Below are 18,611 nucleotides of genomic sequence, written 5' to 3' on the forward strand. Positions count from 1 at the left end.
CTGGGCAGTAACAATCTCAGGAGATGGGAAACGGGGTGAAGGATATGAATTCAATCAACTGGGGGGGGGGGCTGGCATTGATTTGGGAGATAGCAGACACCAAAATATGTCTGACTCTCTTATAATAAGATGTAATGATTGCTATTAAAAGTCTCAGCCTATGAAAAACCCGAATCAGGAAGATGAATGAGGCAATTCTGGTTGGTAAGGCAGAAGAGAAGAGAAAAACTCAAAATCGCACGATGAACAGAAAACATATGCCACGTCATTAGGAAAAGCTCAATTTATCACTACCTCCGATGAGGTGAAACAGAGGATACCCACTTAACTGTAAATTTTACACCATGTACAGGTTAATACTGGGAATGTAGATATGAATGAACTGTAAAAGCATAACACATGTACAGGAAGAATGTACACAAACCATGGTCGTGGGCACCTCCAGGGAGGGCCACAGAGCCAGGGGACCCAGGATTTTCAAAGGAAAATTTCTCCATATGGGCTTACTTTTGAAGGGGGAGGACCTGAAGCAAACAGACAAAATATTCTAATTTGTGAAATCTGGGCAGTGGATAAATAAGTATGTTCTATTGTTTCCTGGATTCCTGTTTAAAAATGTTTCTAAATAAAAAAAAAAAAACTGCTACTCATATTGGAAGAAAAAGTAAAACCATTTTGTTGTATTAGGTCCCATTTAAGAACGCCATGCTTCTTCCCCGACACAAATCCCTGGTGACAGCTGGCATTTTTGTTTTTCTAATACATGCTATCAGTCTGGTTCATATATTGTCTGCTTTCCTGATCAATATATATAATTTCTTCACTGGTAGTAAAGGAAGGAACTGGACTAGGAATTCCTCTCCTGCTGGGATACGAGGAGCTGGCAGAGGGAGCATGATCACCATTAGCCACTGACCAAGGGTTCTCAAAAGGAGTCATGCGGTCACTCAAGTACACTGCAGGCTCTACACTGCGCATTCCGTAAGTCCTTCCAGCAGAAAAGCCAAGAAACTTGGTGCTTCTAGTCCACAGACCACCCACCCGACAGGCAGCGCTGACCTTCACTGGGCATAAATGGTGGCAACCACCCTGTTAGGGAAGCACTTTTGCCCACCAAAGTCAGGAAGTCCGAGGAGATGAGGCAATCCTTTCCCCCTTCGTCATGTGTTTGGAACTGTTGTAGATGGCATCAGACTGAGGATCTGTGATTCAGAGAAAGCTCCGGAGGCTGTGGCGAGAAGCCACAGAGAATAAGGTCTGTTTCCTGGTGCAGGGTCATGAGCCACACAGAAGGCTAAGAATTCTTATTAGGGATTGCTGGACCTGTGGCGTGCGCGTGCGCATGCGTGTGCACGCATACAGACACCCACAGAGCTGGAGATAGATGTCAGGTGTCTTTCTGTATTGCTCTCATCTCATTTTTTGAGACCAGTTCTCTACTGAACCTGGAGCTCATTAAATGGCTAGAGAGGTCTCCACACCACCCCTGCTTCTCCCAGCTATGAGATTACAAGTCCGTGCTCACGCACTGGCTTTTTACATGACGGCTAAGGACCAGAACCCAGGTCCTCACGCTTGCGCAGCAAGCACTTCATGCACCAAGCCATTTTCCCCTGCACTGTCTGTGCCGATGGGTTAAAGCTGAGAGGAGACACAGAATAGAAATAGGCTACTAATCACGTCTCCTCACCTACAGAGTAGACTGGGTGACTCCTCTAATGTACTGGTCGATACTTTAAAGAATATTTAATTATTCCAATTTTCTTTATAGATTAACCTGCACTTTTTTTTTTTTGGTCTTAAATTCACTGTGGGGAGAAAATTGGGCCAACAGAACTGGAATGCAGTGGAAAGCCATTCCAGAGGTTTAAAATGGAAATTTAAGGGATGAAGAGAAAGGCTGACAGGTGCCTATCTCTCACCCTGTCCGCCTCAGCAAACATTTACATAGACTAACTGACACCAGATCATTTTCCCCTACAAATGAGGGTAGTAGCTATAAAACTGGCACAAAATTTCTTAAATAACAAGAAAATTCCTGAAACTGAAATAATTTGCTATGACATAAAATACACTGAAGTTTTGTTCAAAGCCACAAGACTTTATGTTTAACATTGTTGTGGTTGTTTTTGTTCATTCTGTAGCTCCAAGTTTGAGACACTGCCAAGCTGTACTCCCTTTTATTTTATTTTATTTTATTTGTAATCTTCATGTGTGTGAATGTGTGTGTGTGAGTGCACATGTATGCGCATGTGCACCTGTCGTATGTGTGGGGATGTGGGCACGTGCCACGGTACACATCAAAGTCAAAGAGACAACCTCAGGGGTTGGCCCTTGCCTTCTGCCTGGTCTGAGATGGTCTGCTTGTGCCTGGCTTCTGCCTCCATCTCCCCATAGGAATGCCAGGACTGCAGACACTCAGTGGTGTGCCTGGCATTTCGTGGGTCCTGGGGATCTGTCTTGTGCTTCCAAGGCAAGCAGTTTATAACGGAGATACCTTCCCAGCCCAGCACTGGGCTGCTTTGTACAGTCACTGTGAGATACTCTACACTCGGAACTGAGGGATCACATTCATATCATTAATGACCAAACCCACATCAAGTTCTGTCACCTCTTCCCCTGCCTGTGCTTCAGCTACCCACAGTGATTAAGGTCACAGCAAGATAGCATGTCTTCCTCAAATGTTTCGTTAAGATCAAAGTAGCTGAGAAAGAACTCTGTTTATCTGTTCAGAAGTCTGGATGAACTTAAGTAAACACCCATCTTCTAAGCTATATTGAAAGGTAAAAACATTTTATAAATAACAAAACATGAATGACAACCAAAAATACCTTTTTCATGTATCTATAGTCAATTTCATGAGTTTAAATATATATATAACCCAATACAAAAGAAATAACTTAGAATATTCTACACCTTTTTCATCTGTGGTCTCTTTGTCCAAGGTTACCTTTTCTGATATTTCTAGTTTTGTGCATATGTGGGATGATGGAGAAAGGTCTTGCCTAAATTGGAAGTCTGGATTCTAGGCTGGCTCACATTCATGCTGCATATGCATTTATTCACTACTACAACAAAGAGAGACCTGACTTAGTGGCTCACTTGCTGGTCACAAGGCAGAAAAGTCCTACACACTACAGGGTACTGGGCACACAGGAGAGATTGAGGACGGTAGTGCAGAGAATGATGGTGGAGTCCAAAGCAATGATCAAATGGCTTGGCTTTCACCACAATCTCACGAGGCTGGAGAAGCAGTATTATAGCCATTTTACAGATGAGACTTTGATGCCAGAGGATAAGTAGCAACTTGTTCAAGATGATTCTGTTTGGGAGTCTTGCTGGTAAGTAAAAGCGCTGGGACCAAGATGCAGGCGGACTGACTCAGGTCTCATATTCTTAACAGTATATTTATTCTTCAAAGAAGCTGCATTCAAAATGACTGCCGGTCTGGGATGCAGAGAGCAAAGAGCTTTCAGGGAAACAATTCAAATACAGCCTAAGCAAGGAACACATGATATGTCACAGACATTTCCATCTGCCCTCTAGGCACAGCTTCTTGAAATAACAACAAACAGTGTCCCAATAAAGCATAGCTGTTGAGGTGTCCATGTTTTGTTTGAGACTCTCAGGCTGGCCTTGAACTCACGATATTGCAAGCCTGGCATTGAACTACTGGTACTCCTGGGCCTACCTTCCAAATGCTCAGATTTAATGACCATATATACAGATAATAACTTTTGCTTTTTTAAAATCTCACTATGCTAGCTAAAGAAAAGGCAGTAAATCATCCCTTTTTGCTTGTTTGTTTGTTTGTTTTCGAGGTAGGCTCTCCTGTGTTGCAAGCTGGCCTTGAACTCCTCTGTAGCTGAGGATGACACTGAACTTTTAATCCTTCCACCTCCACTTCCAGAGTGCTGGGATTAGAGACGTGTGCCACTATGTCTAGTTTATGCAGGGCTGGGGATTGAACACAGGGCTTCACGCATACCAGGTAAGCGCTCTGCTGACTGAGCCACACCCCTAGCACGGCTCTGTCGTCTTAGAGCACTTTACAGCTTTGATACGCTTTTGCTCTGTTGTTGCATTTGATCCTCTCAGCATTGCCAACCAAACAGGGGCAGCCTCACTATTTCCATCTTAAAGCTGACTAAAGGTTCAGAGCGGTCAAGCAGCCTTGTCCAGGTAGAGGGGCAATCTTTCAACTCTTACACCAGGGCTCTCAGAGATGTTACTAGATAGTCAGCTCTGTTTTCTCCTTTGCCCAGACATGAACCAACTCCTCAAAAATAGTAAGCAATTATGACCTCCCATTTATATTTTTTAAAAAATATCAGTTAACTATGATGAAATCTGTACATGATTGCTAAAGGAGAATTATAAAATTAAATGTGCTGTTGGGAGGTAATAAAGCAAAACCAGACTGCAACGTGGTTTAAAAACTCTACATATTGTGCCCACACAGAACTGGAAAGGAGGGGTTTTGATGTTGTTTTGTGAGCTACTGTTTCAATGACACCCCAGCAGGTCTTGAGTTTGGTATTGTCAAGCATCTGCTGCCCGAGTGCGGGCATTACATGGGGATGTTGCCCTGCTCCTCCAGAGGCCATCTCTAGAACATTCTGATCACCTCAAGTCTTTAGTACATTACTACAGGCTACAACATTATACAGTAATTAATTGCTCAGCCATCTTTTCACGAGCAACTCATCAGAACCAAGGGATCTGGTAAAGGCTAAACCAAAAGGCAAGGCTTTTTCGCATTATTGCTTTGTGAATAAAGTGCCTGTCCTTTGTTGTAGATTTTTCGCTGTAGCTAAACTCCCTTTCTGTTACATATTTGGGAATTAATTCCCTAGTTTAGAACAGTTCCTTACTCCTAGACCTTATTCCTTTTTCCTACATAAGTGCAGAGATCTGCCTTCCTACAATTATCTTTATCAGCAGGCATTTGGTCAGTGTTTAGGCAAAGAGCATCCCATTTAAGATATTCACAGATCTCCAAGGACAGAGAATTACTACCTGCCCAAGCTGCTGCTCTGGTTTTACCCCACTTCAAAGATTTTTAACTCCTTATGCTCACTTTCATCTCAGTTTACTGATGATTTTAGTTCAGGACTTTCAAGGACAGCAGAGGGATAATTAACTGCAACCCAGAGAAAGACCCACAACCCCCATGATCAGAATGGCTGATAACAGCATAGCCTGGAGCTGATAATTTAGAGGCCTGGGTCTTCCCTTAGATCAATAAGTTTAACTCCAGACCTAGGCCTGTAGAAACTGCAGCATCTGGTGTATGTGCTATCTGATCAAGAATCATCAGCTTCTCCCTGACTATGTAGGTTGCCTGATTGCCTGGTAGCCTCTATGCTTGCTGGGAGAAAAGTAGTGGCATGCTGATTGTTAAAAAAACATCTGTGCCCTATTCATAATTTTACTGAAAATAATTCTTTTAGCTCTTTTACCTATCACCTAATAATGTAGCTCACTAACCTTCACCCCTAAGAGTCCCCCGATGATTTAATTCCTTTTTTAGCTAACTTTCTCCAATAAGGAGTTCACCGGACGTGTACTAGCCACTCCCACGGGTCTACATGTGTGTGAGTGTGAAAACCCTTATCAGATTTCCTATGGGGCAAAAAGAATTCCGGTCCTGGAACCTGCTAGGGCTGGGGAATTGCTGGTTTTAAGGATACATATGACTGGGAATGTTTGTAGAACTATGAACAATGTAGAACGATGTAGAACAGGAGAACAAGGAAGTATAAGGATATAGAGAAGACTAAAAACACATGGACAGACGCTTCCCGTTGTGAATAGATTTCTTACCCCTCAGATCTTAATTGAACCCCATTAGTATATAAATGAAAAACGAGGTCTAGTATTCATGGATCCCTACAGAGTTTAAATAATTGTGCCGAAAATGAAAAATTCAAAGAAGAAGAAGGAGGAGGATGGGGAGGAGAAAGAAGAGAAGAAAAGGAGGAGGAATAAGAAGCAACAAAAGGAGAAGCAGAAACAGAGGCATCATCATCATCATCATCATCAGCAGCAGCAGCAGCAGCAGCAGCAGCAGCAGCAGCAGCAGCAGCGAGGGGCTGGGGCTGGAGATGGCTCAGTGGGTAGAGGTGCTGAACTGGCAGCCCGAGAATCTGAATCTGATCTCCGGAGCCCATGTAAAGGTGGAGAGAACCAACTCCAACAAAATTGTTCTCTGAGGTCCACACAGATTGGAGCATTTCCCCATAATAATATTAGTAATAAAATAAAGTGTTTTTTAAGTATAACTTACACCTCAAAAGGAAATAAAAAAGATAAAAAATAAACAAATTTCAGTGTAAAGTTTGTATTTCTTTGTGTATGTGTGGTCAAATAATTACATAATTCAAAAGCAATATTAATTTATCTATTTTTAAATTTATGTTTGTTATTACTGCAATGGTAATCCAGAAAATTAGAATAAAAATCCATCCAGTTCTATTTAGGTCTAACAGATTTTCATAGAGATTAATCTACTTCACTATTATTTGGTGCATTCTAAAACTAAAAATACCTTTCCATTTTCTAAATCCAACGTGTAAGCAATGGTGGTTTACTTCATACCTCAATCTCTGACTCCAGTGCAAAGTAATCAGGTATATTTTCATGTTCCTAGCCACAGAGAAAAACCTCTCTTGCTACATATAACAAACTAAGGCACAAGCAATGTACCTTGGACATACAAAATCAAACAGTTTACTGTAGAATATGAGAAAATAAAAAGACTTATATTTTTCCATATTCAAAGAAACCAATACACTGGTGGGGAAGTGTGTGTGTGTGTGTGTGTGTGTGTGTGTGTGTGTGTGTGTGTACGTGTGTGTATTTTGTGTATAACTCTACTTATGGACCAGTAGTTACTGAAATATCTCGGTTTGGTGATGATGTGTTTTCTCCCCCAAGCTCAGGCCTAGACTCTGGAGCAAGCCTTTTGCTCAGGCAGAGATAATCACATCTTGGCTAATAACTTTCTGTGACTGGTGCCTAGAAGTGATGGCAACAGGCTGGATTTAGTAAGTATAATATTTCAAACAAATAAGCAATAAATTATTTATGCAATTTAATTCTCATTTCATTTTTAGGCCCCTTAGAGTACATTTTCATTTTAAGAGCTGATGTTATTGGAAATAAACAGATGTGAGAAATTTCCAATTTCTGGGTTAAAATGTTGGTTCTCTCGTTGTCTAGCTGTGTGACCCAGATGAGACCCTCACTTCATTGAATCCTGATAATCCCTTTCTGTGGCTGAGGTCACAGTCTCTGGAGCCAGACCTGTAGGAATGAAGTCACAGTTCACAAGGACCGGGGGTGGGGGGGAGAGTGTCAGCCTCTGGTGCTCCAGTGTGTTCCATGGAGCTGAAAGGACCTGACTGAGTGGATGAGGGGTTTATGTTTACAAAAGCAACGTGAAAGAAAAGGATCTGACTCACAGAAGTCCCCAGAATGTCACAGCCACAGTAAACATTTGTGTTGTTTATGAAACTGCAGTACAGCACCTCTTCTATGTATTTATTCTAATAACACAGCTTCACAACTAAAGAGCCCAAAGAGCATAAAACACATAGCTCAAATCTAGAACGACTAGACATATAACATCCAATAATGCTAGTTAGTTATTTAAATCTGATATATATGCCCGTGATAATTATCGCTATCAATTCCTCCTAAAATATTAAATGTTGGAACCCATTTTGAAGATAGAAGTTGTTTTCTCTGTTTCCCCATTTCTGAATGGATGCACCACTTGCTGCATGTGTGGCCATGCATGCACCTACAAGGCTCCTGAGCATGCTCATCAGATGTAAGAGGCCAGGACTCAATAAACACCTTCACTAACAACTACAGAGGGATTGGACTGAATTCTTCCAAGATGGTGAAATGCACAATAAATAAGTAGCTGGTGAAAAAAAAAAAAGAACTCAACATTTTGATCTGGTTTATGTTCAACACTGATTTTTAAATTACTCAGGAGACCTACGGCACATTTCAACATACTAGGTACTGTGAAAGCAGACAGTCTAGATGGCATTTATTTCAGTCACCATTGCCAAACTGCAACCTACAGGAAAGCAGAACCTATTTAACTTTGGTGTCAACAAACACAGCATTTTAAGAGAGAAATATAGAGGGGAAAGGGTTATTTAACTGATTGCTAAGGGATTTTTAATTATAAATTAAAATTTTAAATATAAACTTAATGTATAGAGATATTTTGGAAAATTTCTTCTGTGAGACAAGGCAACCGTAGCAGAGTGTCCAAGATTAAAGCTTATGTTCTTAGACCCATGCATTTGTGATTTGGTTATTGGTCATCCACCACCAACTGCAGTTAATCAGCCGTCTATCAGTGAGAACTGATTGCTCCCTATCTACATCAGCTGCCATTGGCCCCTCCCGCCCCCAAAATGGAAGCCTGGGGTTGATGACATGTCCGTTATTTCATTATGGTTTTATTAATAATTAAAAATTTCATTATTTTGATGATACCCATGTTTGACACTTCTGCCTACGCCAGCACTGTATGTACTAAGTACTATCAGTATCTCAGTGATGACTGTCCCCATCCCGACACTGTACTAAGTACTCTCACCACCTATCTCAGTGATGACTGTCCTCCCCCATGCCAGCACTGTGCTAAGTACTCTTACAGCTCAATTAATCCCCAGTGAGGAAGAATATATTATTATCCTGGCCTTACACACCAGGAAACCGAGTCCTAGAAAATGATAAAGATAAAGATGCTAAGGAAGGAGGGGCTAGATAAACTGCACCAAATCACATGGCTGGTAAACAATGCATACGAGCACCACATTAGGCATCTCCCCCCAAAGTCTGAAATAATTAAATTTAACTATTTTTTCTCCCTTAAAAACAATTAATTGATCCACTTGTTCAAGAAACATGTATAGTACCTCTGTTTGGTGCTCTGGGGGGGATAAGGGATTTCATGGCTCAGTAAAATTAGAAGGATTTCAAAAACCAAGTTAATTTAAAAAAAAATCAAAAAACCATGTTGATTTAGATACAAGGTCTTAGACAAAAACCTTGAAAAAGTAAGAAGTTAGGGTTCGCCAGACAACTCCAGGGGAAAGGTGTCTGTCAGGGCAGGGTTAGCCAGACAGCTCCCTGGGAAAGGTGTCAACTGTCAAGCCATACAACCTGAGGTGGTAACAAATATCTAAGAACAACATAAAGACCTTATATTTTGAATATATAAAAATTCTTAGCCACGCGGTGGTAGCACACACCTTTAATTCCAACACTCAGGAGGCAGATGCAGGCAGCTCCCTGTGAGTTTGAGGTCAGCCTAGTCTATGGAGAGAGTTCCAGGATAGCCAGGGCTACACAGAGAAACCCTGTCTGGAATAAACCAAACCAAACCAAACCAAACCAAACCAAAAATTGAACTTGAATACATAAAAATTCTTACAAGTCTATATGATGACAAACAACCTGAGCTGTGTATGTGTCAACCTGACACAATCTAGGGCCGTATGGGAAGAGGAACCCTGAAGTTAGAAGATGGTTCCACAGACTAGTTTGTAGACAAGTCCGTGGGGCACTGCACTGATTGATGACTGGTGTGGGGATTAAAAAGCGAGCAAACTGTGGGAAGAACACCAGTAATTCCTCAGTGGTCTCTTCTTCAGTCCTGCCATGAGCTCCTGTCTTGGCTTCTCCTGATGAAGGACTGCGACCTATAAACCAAATAATCCTCCCCCAGCTGCTTCTGGTCATGGGGTTTTATCATAGAAATAAAAATCAAACTAAGACACAACCCAATTTAAGAATGGACAAAAATATCTGAACAGGCATTGCTGCTCAGAAGCAGAACATGAGCATATACAAGACCCTGGTTTTGATCTGCGGCACTCCAGGAAAACACACACACACACACACACACACACACGAAAAGATGGTCATCATCTCTGGCTATAGAAATGTAAGTTAAAGCTCATGAGGCTTTAAGTTAAAATGCATAAGCAAACACCTGCAGAGTACAAAGTATGTGTGCAAAGGAACACTCCATTTCCACTTTCTGAAATTATTACCAAGATAAAAAATTATGATTAAAAATTATGTATCCATGCAATGACTTACACACAAATATATGCAGAATTATCTATGGTGGACAAAAGTTGAGACAACCTGAATGCTTTTCACCTTTTGAAGAGAAGAGCAAGAAGGCAGTATATCCATACAATAGAGTATGAATAGACAATAAAGCAATGGAACAAGGCACATACTACCACATATAGGAACCTCAAAAATATGACACAAGTCAGAAACAAAATACTATAAACTGTAAGTTTATTTTATATGAAATTTCCAGAAAAGTCAACTATAGGAAGAAAAAAGAGCAGCCCAGTGACGGTGGGAGTTAGCATGCTGTTTTGTAGGGTATCATTTTGAGCTTCGACACTGGATAATGGGAATGGTTGCATGGCTCTGTAATTCGCTGAAAAGTGACTGAGTTGTGCTCTCCAGATGAATGGGAAAGAAACCAATTTGAAAAAAATCTTTGTATAAGGAATCTGTAATGCTTCATCAGGAGGAATGATCATTTAAAAAAATGATCATCTTTTAGTCTGATCATTTAAAGAAAACCACATCTTGTCAATTACAAACATACACATACCTCTGATTTCTAGTACACGTAAATATTTTTAAAGACTTACTTATTTTTTAAGCTGTGTTGTGTGTGCCTGTTGGGTACAGATGCCCATAGAGGCCAGAAGAAGGCATCGGATTCCCTGGAGCTCGAAATACAGGTGGTTGTGAGCTGCCAGACACTGGTGCTAGGAACGGAACTCAGGTTCTCTGCAAGAGCAGTTACAGCCCTCAGAGTGACTACTTTTATTTGAGCATATTTTTCCTATAACAATACCTATCATCTCTATAAAGACATGCGGACACTCTCTTCAAGATAGCAAACCTCTTCGTTTCAGTGCTACTTGGTACAGATATTTTTCCTGTTTTTTTTAATTCACAAATTTTAAATTTTTAGTAATTTACCCACATTGAAATATTTATCCATATGTAGCCAAATTTATCAACATTTCATCTATAGTCTCCATCTTTGTTGTTATAATAAGTGACAGTCTTTTGAAAGACACACTTTGAAACCTTGAGTATTGTTAATTATGCCTCTCTCATTCCATGTCCAATGCTATTGGGCCCTTCCATTAAAGGAAAAAAATCTTAAAAAACAAAAAATCTCAAATTAAAATCTCAAAGTAGCTCTCTGTTCCCCCAGACTCAATCCTCAGGGTCATCCCTAGTACACCAATAAAACACCAGCTGCAGCTCCCACCATACACCTCCTGTGGATTCCACAAACCACACCCTCTTGACCTCCCCCCTTCCTCCTGGGCTTTGGCCCAGTCCCCAACTTGGGTGGGACATCCCCTACTCAACCACAGGCTGTATCTTCCAGAAGACCAAGAGAGTTGCTCTAATGATGGATGGGCAGATCTCCACTTTTCTTTATTCACCCAGACCCAATCCTTAGGGTCATCTATAGCAGATGCAGCTTCCCTTCCTCCTTGTCCATACCTCATGTGGATCCCACAGACCACTCCCTCCTCACCTCCCTACCCCACTCATCCCTGCATCCTAGCCCCTAACACCAGCAGACATTCCTAGTGAACACACCAGCCTAGCAAGCCAGGAAAATGGCAACACACAACCACCACATTCTCTGGAAATCCACCCACCCAACAGAGACAAACCCAGAAATCAGTACCAAGACTTAGAATCACCCCAAGCCCAGATGCCTAGATGCTAGCCTCAGAACACAATCAATAATAGCCAAGGCAATATGTCTCCACTAGAGCCCAGCTATCCTATCACAGCAGGCCCTGAATAGTCCAATATAGCTGAAGCACAAGAAAAAGACCTTCAAATCAACTATACAAAAAGGATAGAGGTACTTAAAGAGGAAATGAATAAATCCCTTAAAGAAATATAGGAAAGCATAAATGAATAATTTGATAAAATGAATAAACCCCTTGAAGAAAGCCAAGAAAACACAAACAATGGGAGGAAAGGAATAAATCCCTTAAAGAAAGTCAATAAACAAACAAACAGTTAATTAAAATGAATAAAACTGTTCAAGACCTGAAAATGGAAATAGAAGCAATAAACAAAACACAAACTGGGGTAATTCTGGAAATGGAAAACCTAGGTAAGCAAATCAGAACTACAGATGTAAGCATCACCAAGAGAATACAAGAGATGGAAGAGAGAATCTCAGGCATTGAAGGTACAATAGAAGAAATGGATACATTGGTTAAAGAAAATGTTCACTCTAAAAAATTCCTGACACAAAACATCCAGGAAATCTGGAACACTAATGAAAAGACCAAACCTAAGAGTATTAGGAATAGAGGAGAATCCCAGTTCAAAGGCCTAGAAAATATTTTCAACAAAATAATAAGAAAATTTTCTTAACCTAAAGAAGGACATGCTTATAAGGTACAAGAAGCATACAGAATAACAAACAGATTGGACCAGAAAAGAAAGTCCTCTACCACATAATAATCAAGACACTAAACATACAAAAGAGAGAAAGAATACTAAGAGCTGTGAGGGAAAAAGAGCAAGGAACATATAAAGGTAGACTGATTGGAATTACACCCCACTTCTCAATGGAGACTCTAAAAGCCAGAAGAGCCTGAATAAACTCTTAAAAAAAAAAAGGTATTCCAAGCAAATGAACCTAAGAGGCAAGCTGGTGTAGCCATTTTAATATCTAGTAAAATAGACTTCAAACCAAAACTAATAAAAAGAGATGAGAAAGGACACTTCATACTTATCAAAGGAAAAATCCACTAAGATGACATTACAACTCTTAACCTCTATGTCCCAATTACAAGGGCACCCACTTTTGTAAATGAAATAAAGAAAATAAGATATTGACCCTTACACACTGACAGTGGGAGACTTCAATACCCCGGTTTCACAATCCAACAGGTCATCCAGACAAAAACTAAACAGAGAAATATACTGGAGCCTACAGACATCATAAACCAAATGAACTTAACATATTTATTGAGCATTTCACCCAAACACAAAATAATATACATTCTTTACAGCACTTTCTTCAAAACTGGCCATGCACTTGGATACAAAGTAAATCTCAATAGATACAAGAAAATTGAAATAACCTCCTTTATCCTATCAGACCACCAAGAATTAAAGTGGATAGTATATCGCTGGGCAGTGGTGGTACACATCTTTGATCCCATCACTGGGGAGGCAGAGACAGTTGGATATCTGTGAGTTCAAGGCTAGTCTGGTCTACAGAACAAGTTCCAGAACAGGCTACAAAGCTACACAGAGAAACCTTGTCTCAAATCAAAACAAAAACTAAAAACAGGATATAAACAACAACAGTAACAACAGAAAGCTTACAAATACATTGAAAAGAAACAACTGTCTACTGAATGAAAAATGGGTCAAGACAAAAATAAGAAACAAATTAACGATTTTCTAGAATTCAATGAAAATGAATACATAACATACCCAAACTTAGGGGACACAATGAAAGTCATTCATAGAGCTAAATGCTTACATACACACACACACACACACACACACACACACACACACATACACACACACTTGGAGAGATCTCATACTAGCAACTTAACAGCACACCTAAAAGCTCTAGAACAAAAAGAAGCAAGCTCATGCAAGAGAAGTAGATGGCAAGAAATAACCAAACTGAGGGCTAAAACCAATAAAATAGAAACAAAGAGAACACTAGAAAGAATCAATGAAACAAAGAGTGGTTCTTTGAGAAAATCAACAAAATAGACAAATCTTTTTCCAAACTAACCAAAAGATGGAGAAAAAAATATCCAAATTAATAAAATCAGAAACAAAAAGGAAGACAACAACAGACACTGAGGAAACTCAGAGAATCATAAAGACACACTTTAAAAACGTGTACACCACAAAATTGGAAATTTAAAAGAAATTGATAATTTTCTCAATAGGTACCAAAGTTAAATCAAGATCAGATGAACAATTTAAACAGACATATAACCCCCCAGTGAAACAGAAACAGTAATTACATACAAGTCTCCCAATCAAAAAAGTCCAGTACCAGACGGAGTTCCACCAGACTTTTAAAGAAGAGTTAACATCAATACTCCTCAAATTATTCCACAAAATAGGAACAGAAGGAAGATTACCCAATTCATTTTATGAGGCCACAGTTACTCTGATGTCCAAACCACAAAAAGACTCAACAAAGAGAATTACAGACCAGTTTCCCTTATGAACATAGATGCAATAATACTCAACAAAATACTTGCAAACCGAATCCAAGAACACATCAAAAAGACCATTCATGATCAAGTAGGCTTTATCTCAGAGATGCAGGGATCTGCATACAATGTACAAAAATCAGTAAATGCAATCTACCATATAAACAAACTGAGAGACACAAACCACAATATCATCTCATTAGATGCAGAAAAGGTCTTTGAAAAATCCAGCACCTATTCACGACAAAAGTCCTGGAGAGAGTAGGGATACAAGAGACAAACAAGAACATAATAAAGGTAAACTACAGCAAGACTATAGCTAACATCAAAATAAATGGGGAGAAACTCAAAGCAATTTCACTAAAATCAGGAACAAAATAAAGTTGTTCACTCTCTCTATAACTATTCAATATAGTAGATGGAGTCCTATCTAGAGCAATAACTGAAAGAGATCAAGGAGCTACAAATTGAAAAGAAAGAAGTCAAAGTGTCATTATTTGCAGATGATATGATAGTACACAAAAGTGACCTGAAAAATGCCACCAGGGAACTCCTACAACTGATATGGTAAGGAATAGGCAGACTTTCCTTTCTGGAAAGAGATCACTATGCATACCAGGTCCACTCTGTGGGCATTACTGTACTAGACAACTTCTGGCATTATGTGCCAGACACAGCAAATGTAGGGCTAAGGAATCAGAAACAAAAAGGATGTGAAAATGGGCTTGTTGACCAGGCCAGGACTGAATCCAGGCCTTGCTGGTAACGCTTCTGTATAGAACATGAGATCACAACATGACCTCTGCTGGCATTTGTGGCTGTCAGAACAGAACAGTCTAGAACTCAGTCAGTCATTGTCCCACCACCTGAGTCTGTGAGAGTTTGCTCACTCACCACCCATTGTATTATACAATATTATTATACAATACTATAATTGTATAATTTAATATACAATTATAATTTAATAGTTTAAATTATTAAATTTGAATCTTAGAAAGATTTAACTTCATTTAAATATTAGAAAGACATTACAGAGTGAAGGGTTGCACTGCTTAAACAAAATAAACTGCGGTCATTTAAAAATTGGTTTAATGCCACTAATGAGCAAACGCGTGTGTGTGTGTGTGTGTGTGTGTGTTTGTGTGTGTGTGTGTGAGTGTGTGTGTGTAAAACTTACTGCTAAGTATCTTAAGAATAGTCTATAATAATATGGATGCTCTTGTGGCCTTGATGTTGTGTAGCTGAGGCCTAATTGTGTTAGGGTATAATCAGAAGAGGCAGCCAAATGCCTGCTAACAGAAAATGATACTGAATTTTACCTTGAGTCCTACCCACACTTTCAAGACCAACCAGTCCAAATTCAACCTGTCTTCTTACCTATCCTTGGTCTTTGAATCTGAACAACACATTCTGTAACCTCTATAAGCCCAAATGTCAGTCAACTCTTTTTCTGTCTGTTAATCTCATCACTTCATTGAATTCAATATAAGCTCCCGGAGAACCAACTGTGTCCCTACAATATTTAGACAGTGCTGGGTCTTCAGACATTTTCACTGACTCTAGTACTACTTCTTGATATGCGGGGTGTAAAAGTCTGTTAAGTAACATTTCTATGAACCAGTGAAACATGGAGCAGAGATGGCAAGGAAAATAAGATGTGGCATAGGATCTGTCACTATCCATCTCTAAAGGGAAAGGGAAGGAAAGAATGGAGGAGAAACTGGCTTCGTCTTTTACTTCTCTGAAAGGCAGGGACCCTTTATGGAGTTAGCTAATACTCAGTCCTTCAACTAGGGGCAAATGGGGTCCTTGATTAACAAGTCTTTTTAATGTTATCTGGAGGCCAAACACCTGATTTGCTGGACAGCCACAGATCACATGGCTGTGACAGCCATCCCACCTAGTCATCAAGCCTTAGTGGAGTCTTGGAGTTCCTTGGAACTGACATTAAAAACCACTGTCCCCAGGTGAAGCCTGCACAGCTGTGCAAGAAAGGGACTGGAGACAATCCATGCGTAGGCCTTAGAGGTCTATAAAGCCAGGTGATTGCCAGAGGATTTGCATACTATAATCACCATATTTCCTTGTCTAAAGAACTACCTATTCTGCTTTGTAAATTGTGTCTGCGCGCGCGCGCGCACACACACACACACACACACGTGACCTGGGTGGAAGTCAGAGCTCAAAGTTGGCTACCTACCTCTATTCCTTTCCACTTTATTTTTTGAGACAAAGTCTTTGACTGAGCCTTGCCCTTGTTGATTTGGCTAGACTGACTCTCATTACCTCTCCAGCACTAGAATTATGGGCACGCAGGCATCTGATTTTTATATGTGTGCTGGGAATAAAACCCAGGTCTTCATGCCTGAGGGACAGGCACTTTGTCCACTGAGCCATCTCCCCAACCTGGTGATCAGGTTTAAAAGGAAAAGTTCCCCCAAACCAGGAGCTATTATCCATAAAGGGTGTATGTGACCTGCTACTTACCAAATGTGTTAGTAATTCCCAGGAAAAGAGTTAGTCTCAACTCCCTCTGTAACTCATGTCTCGATAATTAGTTCCTCTGATTCCGCTAGAATTCCCATCTCGTCACTAACCTCAGATAAAAGGCTGCAAACAGTGACATCATTCTAGTACAACAGTGCTGCCCTCCAATGAAGCTTGAACAACGAGACTCAAGAGCTCCTACTCTTAGCAGGCCACGAGCTTCTTCAACTACAAGGCTCTAGATTTCCTAAACTCTCCTGGTCCCTACCCATCTCTAAATGAAGAGAAGAGTTGTCCATGGTGGCCAGTAAGACCTTCGGATGGATCGCAGCTCCACTATAAACCAATGGTTAATGAAATGTTGGGCAATCCAGCTTCAGACCCTGTTCAATGAGTCTAAAATAGTTGTATGGTTAGGAGGATTCAATGAGATAACGCACATCGGACTCCACCCAGCATGAGACGCAGGGTAGGTGCTCATTAAACTCTAAGAAAGACCTTCTAATTAATATGATTGATTTTCTTTTAAAGAATGGAGATGCCTGAGCTGGGGAGACGGCTCAAGGAGTAAAGACTCTTGCTGTCGATTCCCACAACCCACAAGCCACATGGCAGAAGAGAATCTACTACTGTCATGTGGGTGCCAGTGCGTCTCCAGCACACACAAAATAAATGAATGTAATAAAAATAAATTTGAAAGGCGTGGAAGCGTTTACAATCAAATTCCAGTGACAATATATAAGAAAGCAAAAGCTTCTAAAAATTTAAAGCTTCGATAGTTTTAAATAATGCAGCCACACACACAAATCATTGCAGTCTTGGGGGAAAGCGGGGCATTATCTGAATCAAGTTCCAACTTTAATGGCCACACTGGTTGACTTAGATCCTTTGGGCAGGTGGCTTTTGGGCAGGTTTTTTTGTTTTGTTTTGTTTTCTTTTGTTTTTTTAGGAATCAGTTCTCACACACTGGTTCTCTCAGGGAGGGGTTAAAAAATCTGCCCTTCCTTTACCAGTCCAATGACAAGTCAAAGCCCCACCCTGAGAAGCTGTGTGACCCCACGTGTGGTTCGTGATGTCCCTCCGCGGAAGGGGACACAACCTACAAGGGGCAGAAAAGACACTAAAATGATCCCAGTTCCCGGCCCGTCCAAGCGTGGTGTAGTGGATGGGATAGCAGTCAGGGCTTGGTGGCCCCTGACCTTGGCCAGGGTCGGTGTGCTTGGCACCAACCCCCTTCCTCGCCGCCTACCCCGCGCTGCGCACTGCCCCGCCCGCCCTCGCGGCCGGTGATTGACACCGACACCGGAGTGGGTACATACGGGTCCACGGCGCAGCAGGGCTGGCGTAGGGAAACATGGCTTTCCCTCTCCCGGCCTTCCGCCCGCATCGCTCGCACTGGGTATGGCCCGGGGGACACTGCTGACCCCGCCTGGCTCCTCAGACTCTTTCCACCGTTTTTGATTTCCCTGACCTGGGAGACTCTTCCAGTTGCTTTCCCTCCACCCTGAGAACAACCTGGAGTTTGCCAAGAGGAAACTCCTGTGAGGGGGATGGACACTCGCCCGGGCAGCTGCTGACAAGAGGTGGAAACCATTCCAGCCAGGAGTTGATGGAGAGAGGAGGACACGACCCTGGAGGGAAAGTAACACTCGGAGCTCGGTGCGGGAACAGCGAGGTCTGCAACAGGCATCTGCAAAAGGAGTGGGCAGCAGCGGTGCCCAGTGCCTGAGTTACTAGGCGCATCGCTACGTCCATCGCAACGCCGGGGCTTGCTCCGAGCACACTCGAAGGCCTGCGAGCAATTTTTTTCAG

The 18,611-nt window shown here is 41.2% G+C and overlaps 1 protein-coding gene across 2 annotated transcripts in view; it reads right to left on the reverse strand.

Annotated features, from left to right (window-relative positions):
• Nucleotides 1–18,611, reverse strand: part of Hmgn3 (high mobility group nucleosomal binding domain 3) — a 39,970-nt gene that overhangs the window by 21,213 nt on the left and 146 nt on the right. The window lies entirely within an intron of this gene.

This window comes from Arvicola amphibius, chromosome 3 (genome assembly GCF_903992535.2).
Source record: "Arvicola amphibius chromosome 3, mArvAmp1.2, whole genome shotgun sequence".
NCBI classification, from domain to species: domain Eukaryota; kingdom Metazoa; phylum Chordata; class Mammalia; order Rodentia; family Cricetidae; genus Arvicola; species Arvicola amphibius.